At 35.4% G+C, this 12,049-nt stretch overlaps 1 protein-coding gene across 2 annotated transcripts in view; it reads right to left on the reverse strand.

Annotated features, from left to right (window-relative positions):
- The window catches only part of LOC101097969 (disintegrin and metalloproteinase domain-containing protein 5-like), a 128,542-nt gene that overhangs the window by 89,077 nt on the left and 27,416 nt on the right, over positions 1 to 12,049 (reverse strand). The gene's annotated exons all lie outside the window — the stretch shown is intronic.

Here is a 12,049-nt window from a genome sequence, read left to right on the forward strand (position 1 = left end):
TTGCTCTGGATTTTTCATTGGAAAACCTCATAAATTTCATCATTAGGTGGTATTCAGTTTATGAGTATTCTAGATCATGTCGAGAAAAACTATTTATATATCTCCCTATTTACTAAAATTTTTATTAAAAATGGAGTTGAATTTTTATCAGCAGTATTTTGATAATGATTGATAATTATTGTCTTCTGACCTATTGATGCAATACATTTCATTAATATGTTACTTAACACTAAGCCATCATATTCCTTGATCAAAACATTACATTCTATTAATATGCTATTAAAATTAATACTGCTCTAATATGGACATGTTGCTCATGTGTTTTTATGTGTGTACACACTTTATCATAATGGAGCAAATGAATGTTGCTTAGTAATTATTATAGCACTACTTAAAATTAAGTTGTATGTTTTTCATATACCCTAAAATTGTAGTAGTATATGAACTATGTTTTCCCAAACACTTAAAAACTTTCCTTTAAAACTATCTACACCTAACACTGGCAACTGAATCTATTAAAATTCTTTTTTTTCCATCTTTTTTGTGATACAACTTATATATAACATTATGTAAGTTTAAGGTGTACAACATGATGAATTTGACTTAAATTTGTATCTCCTTTGGAGAATTCATCAAATTTGTATTTGTTTGTTTTACTCTTCTCCAAGGACATAGTTATATCATCTTGATCGTTTCTAAACCATGTTTTTTTTTCTTTTTGCTTAATAGCACTTTCTACCCATTTATTTTTGTTTTCAATAACCAGCTCTTAGATTTACTTATTTATTTTAATGTTCCTATGGTTCAACTTATTAACTATTGCCTGCTTGCCTCACATTCCTCTTGCTTTACAGTTTTAGAACTTAAGTCTTGGTACAATTCTCTGTGGTAGGCATTCTCCCTCTTAACCAATATTCAGCTCTCTTCTAGTCCAGGAATGCTTCCTTTTTAAATATAAGCAGGCCAGTTCACTTTGGACAATGGAATGAGGACAAAAGTGATAAATGTCACTTCTGAGAGAAAGTATTTCCCTACTGTGGCTCATGTCTGTCTGGTCTGTTCTTCTATTGACTTAGAAAATGGGAGAAAAAAAACTATCAGTGTAGAAATGCCAAAAAACCTAAACATTCTGGAATGCTGAGCCAACACATGCAAGACAGCTGCCCAAAGAGCCACCCAGACCCATAGCTGATGTTGCATGAAAAAAAATAAACTGTGTTTAGCCATTAGGATTTTTTTTATCATAGTGCCACCAAGTTTGCCGTGACTGATACATATGCTCCAAAATTTTTAAATATTGTATGGAATTCATTAATTTCTAAATACCCTATGTAGTTTTGTGTTTCCACCTTGAAAAAGTCACTTATGGTAGTATTTAAAATTTTTCATTCTATTATTATATCTCTTTTTATTCCTTATTGTTTTAGTGTATTATGATGGAGTTTTGGCGTATCAGCTTTTAGTTTTACAAAATTACTGGTGTTTTCCCTGTGACCTAGAAATGACTACCATTGAATGTATGTGTCATTCACTCATAAGGTACAAAGGTTAAGTGTTAAGTAAAGCTGGTTGATTAATCTAGGTGAAGGATAAATGGGTAGTCTTTGAATTTTAAATTTTCTGCAGGCCTGGAGCCTGCTTCGGATTCTGTGTGTGTGTCTCTCTCTCTGCCCCTCCTCCACTTGTGCTCCGTCTCTCTCAAAAGTAAATAAACATTAAAAAAATTAAAAAAAAGAAATGCCTCTTTAATTTGAATTATAGCTTTCAATATAAAATATCCTCATTCTTCTACTTTAAGTATCTTAAATTTTACTTTATCTGTTAGTAATACCATCTTCATTATCTTTTGATTGCCAATCCTGGCATATTTTTGATGGTCTTTTAAAAAATGTTCTATACATAAAAAATAATAAATAATAATAATGATGTTTTATACTTACAAAAAGCATTTAAAAAATGGGGTGCCTGGGTGGCTCAGTCAGTTGAGTTACCTTGACTCTTGATTTCAACTCAGGTCAGGATCTCACAGTTCATTGAATCGGGCCCTGCATCAAGCTCTGCACTGGCAGCATGGAGCTTGCTTGGGATTCTCTCTCTCTCCTCTCTCTGCCCCTTCCCTGCTCTCTCTCTCTCTCTCAAAAATAAATGAATAAAACTAAAACAATAAAACATTAAAAAAGTTTTATACCTAACACTTCCATTTTGTTTAAGCTGTCTCATAAATGTCACATAACCTGAGATTCTCTGTACTTTAAAAGGGATATTTATCACACTCACAATATTGTAATCAATAAAGCTGACCTATAATTTTCTTTTTCTTATTCATGTCCTCATGGTATTTTCTTTTGACTCTTTCTATATTATCTTAGAATATTTTGGTGCTGATTTCCAAGTTATACATTCAAGATTGTATATTCAGATATGTTTAAATATTGCAAAAAAAGTTTCTCCATTTTTATCAACTGGACTCACCTACATAAGAAGACCTCAACCCCTGTGAGGTGACAATAAAAAAATTTTAAGACTTATTAGGATTCAACTCTTTTTTTTGAAATGCTTAATGTAAATTCTCACTAGGAATTTGCTGAATATGATCATGTAAATGATGAAACCCAATACCCTACCAAGTCATTAGAGGAAATAGTGCATTTCTCTTTCTTTTTGACTAAGTGATAAAATCTGTGTAAATAATTTTCTTGAAATGAATGTTTGTTTCTTGTTACTCTACCCCAAAATTTTTAGGACAACTTTATTGAGGTATAATTTACATACAATAAAATTCAGCCATTCTAAGGAGTCATTAATTTTGATAATACCACTTACTTTTTATGGTGACAAAATTTGAACCTACAGAAAATTTAAAATTCAAAGACTACCCATTTATCCTTCACCTAGATTAATCTACTATTAATGTTAGACACACTTCTTTATATATATTTTTATCATATGTGTCTATGGATGTGGGTCTGGGCATTCATTGTTCATTTTGCTAGACTCTTTGATATTAAATTGCAAACACTTCAGCATGTAGTTCTTAAGAATAAGGATTTTCACGGTGTGCAAGAAACTTAACATTAATTCAATAATATTAAATATATTGTATATATTTAATCTATATATCATGTTTAATAATATTTAATATATAATGTTGAATACATAATATTCCCAGATAGTGAAGCCAATCTGTAGCCTTGCCCATTGCTGAGTACAGCTTCCATCCAACCCTGCCAACAATAAAACCTAACTAGAGTTCCCAGAAATCTTGGTAGCTCACTCTGCAGCCTCAATTACAGAGACACTTCAACGGAGAGCCTATCAAGTGCCTCTGCATCTACAGAGCCAAGATGATGGTCCTGTCCTCATTGGCCAAGGAGCTGAGGATGCAATTCTGTCTGATTTGATCCACAAAGAAAGAGCATTTATTTGAGGGCCTGTTCTGCAGCCAAAATCAGACATGAAAACTACTTCATAGACCTTCCCAAAGCCAAGTACAGTCTCCAGCCCATCTGAGCAGGAAACCTAATCAGAGTTCAAGGAATCTGTGTATCCCATCTTGCAACTCCAATTACAACACTCAAACAGAAAGCCCAGCTGGTAGTCCTACCCATTTGCACAGGTAGGATGGTGGCCTGTCAGGCCAGGGATTTAGTACATAGTTCTGCTTAATTTGATTCCCAAGCAAGAGACAGGCCAGAACCATGTTCTCTATTGAGGATAGTACCAGGCATGGAAACTAATTAATATCTCAGCACACTGTGGAATACAACTTTATCCCACCCTCCCAGGAACCTACCAGAGCATGTAGGATGCTACATAGTACATCCTACAGCCCTGCTTACAGTAGCACTTAAACAGAAAACATAGTCTGTGGCCTTCCACATCTGCAGAGCAAAACAAATAGTCCCATCTGGCCAGAGAATTCAGCGTGTAGTGCTGCCTAACTTGGGTCCACAAACATTAGCCGTGGAAGCCATGGGGCTTGTTCTGCTGCCACACCAGGACAAGAATGTAATTCATAACACTGCCTACTGCTGAGTATGGACCTAGTCCTGAAGTCTTAGATTTCAGGAGTAGATAATCCAGGCAACTGCAGAACCTATCCTACAGCCTCACTTGGTCAAGGAACTAAGCCAGTATTCCTATCCAGCAGCACCTATCCTCAACCTCAGAGCTCAATCAGTAGTCTCACCCCAAAACTGACACTGATAGCAAACACCACCTGACCAAGGATGATACCAGCTGACACACCCAGAGTTCAATTTAAGCTGAATGGTGAATTACTATCTCTGCCAAACCAAACCTGTAAAATCTAGAATATAATACCACTTATTTAAATTGGCAGATACTGACATAAGGAATCAAGGATCATGAAAAATCAGGAAAACTTGACACCACCAAAGGAAACTAATAGAGCTCCAATTACTGACCACAATGAAATAGAGACCTATAAACTGTCAGAGAATTTAGAGTAATCACCTTAAAGAAGCTTAGTAAACCACAAGAACATAGAGACAATTAAAATTAAGAAAACAATGCATGAACAAAATGAAGATAGGCTCCTTTATTATTATATAATGAACTTCTTTGTCTATTTTTACCATTTTTAGTTTAAATTCTATTTTGTCGGATATAATGTTGATAACACTGCTTGTGTTTGGGTTACCATTAACTTCAAATTTCTTTTTCTATCTTTTCAGTAGGTCTATGTGTTTAAAGCTAAAGCAAGTTACTTGTATGCAGAATATCCTTGGATTTTTTTTTTTAAATCCATTCGGGCATTCTATGTCTTTTGATTGGAGAATTTAATCTACTTACATTTAAGGTAATTATTGATAGGTAAGGACTTACTACTGGTCTCTTATTAATGGCATTCTGGCTATTTTATAAATACACTGTTCCTTGCTTCTTATTCTCCTGTCTTCTTTTCTAATTTGATAACTTTTGGTATCAGTATGCTTTGACCTCTTTGTCATGTTCTTTTGTGTAACTACTACATGTTTTCCCCTTGCAGTTACCATGAAGTTTACATAAAGTATGTAAAAATTTTAACATCCTATTTTAAACTGATAACAATTTGATTTTCATAAAATCCCTAAACTTTATACTTTTACTTTTCTCCTTTAAAGTTTAGGCTGTTGATGTTACACTTTACACATTTTTAATATTATGTATCCAATAAAAGCATTTTTGTGATAGTTATTTCTGATATGTTTGTTTTTCATTTTTAAACTAAACTGTTAGTGATTACACATCACCATTGGGAAATCTGACTTTGAGTATATATTTATCATTACCAGATATTTTTATATACTACCTTCATATGTTTTTATAATGCTACACTAATTAGTGTGTTTCCAATGATACTCAAAGAACTCTTTATCATTTCTTGTATGTCAGGTCTAGTCATGATACACTCAGCTTTTGTTTGTTTAAGAAAGTTTTTATCACTGCTTCATTTCTGAAGGACAAGGACAGCTTGTCCAGTCATAATATTCTTGGTTGACAGGGTTTTTTTTATAGGTTGCCTAGAAAAGACTTGTGTTAGACTTGAAAACACATACAGACTGAAAGTGAAGGGATGAAAATGATATTCTATGCAGATGGAAGTGAAGAAAAAGCCAGGGTCACAATACTTATATCAGACAAAACAGACATTAAAACAAAGACTAACAAGACACAAAGAAGAGTGTTACATAATGATAAAGGGTTCAATCCAATAGAAGGACATAATAATTGTAAATATCTGTGCACTCAAAATGGGAGCACCTAAATATATAAAGCAGGTATTAACAGACACAAGGGGAGAATTTTACAGTAATACAATAATAACAGGATTCTTGAACACCCCACTTACATCAATGGATAGATCATCCAGGTAGAAAATCAATAAGGGAATAGTGACTTTGAATGACATGTTTGACCATATAACCTACACATAGACATTAACAGATACATACAGAATATTTAATCCGAAACCAGCAAATACATACTTTTCAAGAGCACATGGAAAATTCTCCAGGATAAATCACATGTTAGGAAAAAAACCAAGTATTAATAAATTTAAGAAGACTAAAATTATACATAAAGTGTCATTTATGATCACGATGGCATAAAAGTGGAAATCAATTACAAGAAAAAACTGGAAAAACACAAAGGCATAGAGGCTTACTAAATTTCTAGGAAGTACCAAATGTTTCAATGAAGAAAACAAATAGAAAATTTTCTTAGGTTTGTCTATTCATTTGGAGAGACAGAGAGAGAAAGAGCACACAAGTAGGGAAAGGGGATGAGAGAGATGGAGAGAGAGAATCCAAAGCAGGCTCCACACTGTGAGCCTGGAGCCCAACACAGGGCTCAAACTCAGGAACCACAAGATTATGACCTGAACTGAAATCAAGAGTCAGATAGTTAACCAACTGAGGCACTCAGGTGCCCCAACAAAGAGGAAATTTTTAAAAATACCTGGAGACAAATGAAAATGGAAACCCAGTGATTCAAAATTTTTCATGCACAGTCAAGAGCCATAAAAGAATGAAGTTTATAGTAATGCAGTCATACCTCAAGACACAAGAAAAATGTCAAATAAACAATCTATCCTTACACCTAAAGAAAAAAGAACAAAGCCCAAAACTAGGTTAAGTAAGGTAATAATAAAGATCAGAACATAAATAAATGAAATAAACACTTAAATAAAAAGATCAATGAAACAAAGAGCCTAAAAAGATAAACAAAATTGATAAACCTTTAGTCAGACTCATTAAGAAAAAAAGAGAGAGGACTCAAACAAAATCAGTAATAAAGAGAAATAACTTACACCATAGAAATACATAGGATTATAAGTGACTACTACAAAGTTATGTGCCAACAAATCTGACAACCTAGAAAAACTGGATAAATAACTAGAAGCATACAATCTTCCAAAACTGAATTAGGAAGAAATAAAAAAATCTGAATAAACCAATTGCTGGTAATGAAGTTGATTCAATAATCAAAACTTCCAGCATACAAAAGTCAAAGACCAGATGGCTTCACAGGTGAATTCTATCAAATACTGAAAGATTTTCTTCTCAAACTATTCTCAAACTATTCTAAAAACTAAAAGAAAAAGGATACTTCTAAATTCATTCTTCAAGGCTGGCATTATCCTACTATCAAAACCAGCAAAAGACATTACAAAAATAAAAAACTACAGGTCAATATCCCTGATGAATTTAGATGCAAAAATCTTCAACAAATATTAGCAAACTGAATTCAAGAATACATTAGAAGGATCACTCACCATAATTAAATGGGATTTATTACAGTGGTAAAAGGGTGGTTGATCTACAAATCAAATCAATCAGCATGACACACTACATTAACAAAATGAAAGATAAAAACCATACAATATTCTAATAGATGAAGAAAAAGCACATGACAAAATTCAACATTAATGACAGAAACTCTCAGAAAAGTGGGATTAGAAGGAACATACCTCAACATAATAAAGACCAAATAAGAAAACTCACGGCTATTGTCAGACTCGATGAAAAACTGAAAGATTTTTTCTAACATCAGAAACAAGACAAAGACGTCCATTCTTGCCACTTTTAATAAATAGAGCACTGGAGGTCCTAGCCACAGCAATCAGATTAAAAAAAAGAAATAAAAGGCATCCAAATTGGTAAAGAAGAAGTAAGACTGTCACTATTTGCAGAAGACATGATAATCTCTGGAGAAAACCTTAAAGATCTACCAAATAGACTAACAGCGTATTAGTTTGAGGGAAAACAGATCATGAGTTCTGTGCAGGGGAGGGATCCCTGATCACAGAGAGAGGTGAGATTTAGAAAGAGAAAGAGAGAGAGAGAAGAAGAGAGAGAGCGAGAGAGGAGTGCATAGGGGGTTGCACAAGGAAAACATTTCTCCAAAGCCACTGAGTGGGAAAACAAGAGGGACTGATTTTTATGTTTTTACACCCAACAGGGCTCAAAGACTAGAGTTTTAGAGGTCCACAGAATGGCCAGTGTGGAGCCCTGAGAGTGCTGCACTGCTCATATGGAGAACAAAGGCAGATAGAAGAGGGACAGATAGTGCAATGTGAGGATCCCCTGGGACAGACAGATCCCCTGTCCCCCTGTGAGAGACAGTTTCCCCTTGTTGGAGTACATATGGGAGAGGTGGCACTGTCTCTCTGGGGACAAAAGAGTCAGCAGGCAACATTTCCCTCCTTCACCCCTCAGTAGGGATGCAGAGACACCTGCTGAAGGCAGCTAACCTGGACACTGGCTCTTTGATGTGTTTTACTCCAAACTCAACACTCATGAGCTTTGGTGCAACTTCCATTCTGTATCAAACCTGCATCAGTCCCAGCATGGTGAGACCCTCCCCCAGAGAACCAGTACATGTCCCCACAATACTAAGCCCCTAAAGTGTGCAGTTTTAAAACTCAGCCAGCCTGCCTTCAATAGATCCCACGGTGTACTGCACTGCCAGGCAGGCAGGCAGCCTGGACACAGACAGTGTAAAGGCAACAATCTGAAGCATGCCTGGGATACACCAAAAGAGGTTATTCACTCTTCTGGAAAGGTTTCCCAGAAAGCAGCAGGCACTAACTTCCCTCTCTGGAAACAAGGAAGCTGGGTGGAGCCATTTGCCTTCCCCACACCTTAGCATAAACTAACTTCAGTAATAAGCACTGTGCCAAAAGTGGTGGCCTAAACTACTTACACCAAGCCCCAGCCCCCTGAACTCTACTGATGCTGTTTTTCTTGGGCAAATGTGCCTGAGAATCAGAGCAGCAGTCCCCTCTCCCAGAAGGCCAGCACAAACACCACCCAGTGCACCATGAGTTATGCAAAGGTTCAGCTCTAATGCAAATAGCATCAAGTCTCTTTAAACAAGCAGACCAGAGCACACCTAGTTAAACTTGCCACACAGTAAACAAGGTCCAAATACTCCCACTGCAGGCAAGGAGAAACTCTGCAGAGGACTCACTTGAGGGAAAGAGCAGGCAAAACATAGCAACAGAGTGCACACAGCACATACCACAGACAATTCTTGAAGTGCCAGGCCCCCAACAGTATAGAACCCCTTCCTAATATAGCCATTACTCTCAGGAGCAGGAAAAATAACACACTTTCCTAACACACAAAAGAAGATAGAGACCTAGACAAAATGCCAAGATGGAGGAATTCATCCCAAATGAAAGAAAAGGTCACAGCCAGGGATCTACTCAAAACAAACATAAGTAAAATGCCATATGGAAAATCTAAAGCAACAATCATAAGGATACTAGCTGGGCTTGATAAAAACATAGAAGACACCAGGTAATCCCTTACCACAGAGATAAAAGACCTAAAAAGTAAGCCAAAAAGAGAAGTGCAATAACCAAGATTCAGAACTTCCAGGAAGTAAAGACCATAAGGATGGAAGAAGCAGATGAATGAATAAGTGATATAAAGACAAAATTATGGAAAATAATGAAGCTGAAATGAAAAGGGAAAGAAAAATATTAGATCACAAATACAGATTTAGGGAATACAGTAACTACATAAAGCATAATAACATTCCTATTATAAGTGTCTCAGAAGATGAAGACACAGAAAAGGGGACAGAGGGGTATTTGAAGAAATTACAGCTGAAAACACCCCTAATCTGGGAAAGAAAACAGACATTCAAATCCAGGAGAACTCCCATACAAATCAATAAAAGCACGCCAACACTAAGACATCATAGTTACATTTGCAAAACATAGAGAAAAGGAAAAAATTCCTAAAATCAGAAAGACAAAAGAAGTCACTAACTTATAAGGGAAGACAAATAAGGTTAGTACCTGATCTCCCCAGAGAAATGTGGCAGGCCAGAAGGGAGTAGCATGATATATTCAACATCCTGAATGGGAAAAATATGCAGCCAAGAATACTTTATCCAGCAAGACTGTCATTCAAAATAGGAAAGATGAAGAGTTAACATCGTTAGATGTCTATACCACACAAAGCAATCTACCCATTTATTGTAATCCCTATGAAAAAGCAACAGCATTTTTCACAGAGCTAAAACAAATAATCCTAAAGTTTGTATGGAACCATAAAGCAATCTTGAAAAAGAAAAGCAAAGCTGGAGGCATCACAATTCCAGACTTCAACTTACATTACTTATATTACAATTTATATTACAAAAATACATGATCAATACAGTATGGCACTGACACAAAAACAGACAGAGAGATCAAAGGAACAGAATAGAAAACCCAGAAATGGACCTACAACTATATTGTCAACTCATCTTCTACACAGCAGAAAAAAAGACAGCCTCTTCAACAAATGGTGTTGGGAAAACTGGACAATGACATGCAGAAGAATTAAACTAGACCATTTTCTTATACCATACAGACAAATAAATTCACAATGGATGAAAGACCTAAATGTGAGACAGGAAATCATCAAAATCCTAGAGAACACAGGCAGCAACCTCTTTGACATCAGCCACAGCAACTTCTTACCAGATATGTCTCCAGAAGCAAGGGAAACAAAAGCAAAAATGAACTACTGAGACTTCATTAAGATAAAAAGGTTCTGAACAGTGAAGGAAACCATCAACAAAATTAAAAGGCAACCTAGAGAATGGGAGAAGATATGTGCAAATGACATATATGATAAAGGGTTAGTCTCCAAAGTCTATAAGAACTTATCAAATTCGACACCCAAGAAACAACCCAGTTAAGAAATGAGTAGAGGACATGAATAGACATTTTCCAAAGAAGACATACAGATGGCTAACAGCCACATGAATGATGCTCAACATTGCTCATCATCATGGAAATACATATCAAAACCACGATGAGATACCATCTCACATCTGTCAGAGTGGCTAAAGTTAATAACATAAGAAACAACAGATATTGGTGAGGATGTGGAGAAAGGGGAACCCTCTTGCAATGTTGGTGGGAATGCAAACTCATGCAGCCACTCTGGAAAACAGTAATAGATTCCTCAAAAAGTTAAAAATAGTACTACCCTACAATCCAGCAATTGCACTACTAGGTATTTAACCAAAGGATACAAAAATACTTATTTGAAGGGACACAAGCATCCTGATCTTTATAGCAGAATTATCAACAATAGCCAAATTATGGAAAGAGCCCAAATGTCCACTGACTGATGAATGGATAAAGAAGATGTGGTACAGATATATAATGGAATATTACTCAGCCATAAAATATCATTATTTATTTATTTTATGCAAATAATTAATTTGCAATGACATGGATGGAGCTAAAATGTATTGTGCTAAGCTAAATAAGTCAGAGAATGACAAATACCTTATGACTTCACTCACATGGAATTTAACAAACAAAACAAATAAACATAGGAAAAAAGAGAAAGACAAACCATAAAACAGACTCTTAAGTACAGATAACAAACTAGGGTTGCTGGAGGGGAGGTTGGTGTGGGGATGGGTTAAACTGGTGATGTGCATAAAGGAGGGCACTGGTTGTGATGAGCACTGAGTGTCGTATGTAAGTAATGAATCACTGAATTCTACACTTGAAACTAATATTACACTGATAAGTTAACTAACTGCAATTTAAATTAAAACTTGGGGAAAGAATAACAAACTACTTAAGGATAAGAGAAAGACCTGCACTCTGAAAACTATAAGACACTGATGAAGATATTGAAGATGACACAAATAAATAGAAAGATATACCATACCATGCTCTTGGACTAGAAGAATTAATATTGTTGAAATGTCCATACTACCCAAAACAACCTACAGATTCAATGGAATCCCTATCAAATTACCAATAATATTTTTTTACAGTACTAGAACAAATAATATGTGTCTGGAACCACAAAACACTCCAAACAGCCAAAGCAATCTTGAGAAAAAAGAACAAAGATGGATGTATCACAACCCCAGATTTAAAGCTATACTACAAAGCTATAGTAATCAAAACAGTATGGTACTGGAACAAAAACAGACCCATAGATCAATGGAACAGAAAAGAAAACCCAGAAATAAACCCATAATTATACGGTCAATTAATCTACAACACAAAAGGCAA

The sequence above is a fragment of the Felis catus genome, chromosome B1 (genome assembly GCF_018350175.1).
Source record: "Felis catus isolate Fca126 chromosome B1, F.catus_Fca126_mat1.0, whole genome shotgun sequence".
Classification (NCBI taxonomy): Eukaryota; Metazoa; Chordata; class Mammalia; order Carnivora; family Felidae; genus Felis; species Felis catus.